A 1749-nucleotide genomic window follows, 5' to 3' on the forward strand; every position below is an offset into this window, starting at 1 on the left:
ATATATATATATATATATATATACAGGTGCAGGCATGGCCGTATGCTTAAGAAGCTTGCTTTCTCAACCGTTTGGTTTCAGTCTCACTATACACCACTTTGAGCAAGTGTCTTCTATAACAGCCCCAGACTGATCAAAGCCTTATGAGTAGACTTGAAAGACAAGAAACTTTATATGTGTGTTTCTGTTTTAGTGTGTCCTTATCTTGACATTCGATGGTTGCAAACAAGCATTATTGTCATGCAACTGGTGTTCGTTTCCAGTTTTCTGTGAAAAGCATGTCTTAGGAAACATATCAAACGTAAACCAGCATATAAAAACACATGCAAAGCAATGATGGTATATATCATTCAACTTTTTTGTCGCAGTCGGTGTCTTCCAAGCAGTCTCACTAATTCAGTTTTAATCGAAATCAAATTTAGTTTTTTTAATTATGCTTGACTAGTGATAAGCTGCATTTAGACATAAAATACTTAAAATCTGGTGCAGTAGAACAAAAGCTAAGAGAAAAATGTATAGACAAAACTGGTTGACTGATGGGTAGTAATGCTCAGCATCGACACTTTGAATCCACACCATTCTTTTAATTTTGATTAAGAATTATATTGATAATAATATGAAAGAGAAATGTTAAAGGAATATATTGGTAAAGGTTTCGTAAAATTTTATACGTTAGAAAAAAAGATATTTAATTTTAATTATCAAAATTTTTATGGATTTTTGTGTGATATTGAGCTGCACCAGGCTCCAGCTGTCTGTTTTGGTATGGTTTCTACCACTGGATGCTCTTCCTAACACCAACCACTTTACAGGACAGGTTTATTTAGCCAGAGGGGAAGCAGATAAGAAAAAATTTGCCAATGTTCTGCGCCATGAGGACCAAAGACTCGAGGTATTTCGTGTTGCAAGACAGTGTGTGAGAGAGAATTGTGATGTCGTGGGAGAGAAATGTGTTCGTATGGATGATGGTACGTTTGCACTAAACGAGGCTGCAAAGAAAGAGGTATGGAGACGCCACTACGAAAGGTTGCTCAATAAAGAGAATGAATGGGAGGAAGAGAGTTTGCCGAATGTTGACCCAACAGAGGACCCGCAATTCGAGTTGACAGTACCATGGTAGATAAAGCTATTAAGAGTATGAAGACAGGGAAATCCCCCTGCCCTTCAGGAATCACTGCAGAGATGCTCAAAATATCTGGCAGTGTTGGCTATAGCCTAGTCACCCGTATTGTTAACCAGGTGATACATGAAGGAGTCATACCCAATGACTGGTGTAGCAGCACCATAGTCAACTGCTACAAAGGTAAAGGTGACGCTTTAGATACAAATAATTACAGAGGTATCAAGTTCTTGGATCGCAAGGAATGAAGCCAGTATACTCCGATGGATGTGTAATGTAAGTGTGCATACTAAACAGAGTGTTAGTACATTGAGAAAAAAGTTGAACTTAAGAAGCATCAGTTGTGGTGTGCAAGAGAGACGATTGCGCTGGTATGGTCATGTTGCGAGAATGGATGAGGATAGCTGTGTGAAAAAGTGCCACACTCTAACAGTTGAGGGAACCTGTGGAAGACCTGGGATGAGGTTGTGAGGCATGACCTTCGAACACTGGGCCTCACCGAGGCGATGACTTCTGACCAAGACCTTTGGAAATATGCTGTGTGTGAGAAGACCCGGCAAGCCAAGTGAGACCTAAATCTAAGGCCTCAGCCAGCCCACTTATACGTACCTTCCTTCATTGGACACTAA

General features: G+C 39.9%; 1 protein-coding gene across 2 annotated transcripts in view; it reads left to right on the forward strand.

Annotated features, from left to right (window-relative positions):
• The window catches only part of LOC106883768 (negative elongation factor D), a 44256-nt gene that overhangs the window by 24349 nt on the left and 18158 nt on the right, over positions 1-1749 (forward strand). The window lies entirely within an intron of this gene.

The sequence above is a fragment of the Octopus bimaculoides genome, chromosome 2 (genome assembly GCF_001194135.2).
Source record: "Octopus bimaculoides isolate UCB-OBI-ISO-001 chromosome 2, ASM119413v2, whole genome shotgun sequence".
Taxonomy (NCBI): domain Eukaryota; kingdom Metazoa; phylum Mollusca; class Cephalopoda; order Octopoda; family Octopodidae; genus Octopus; species Octopus bimaculoides.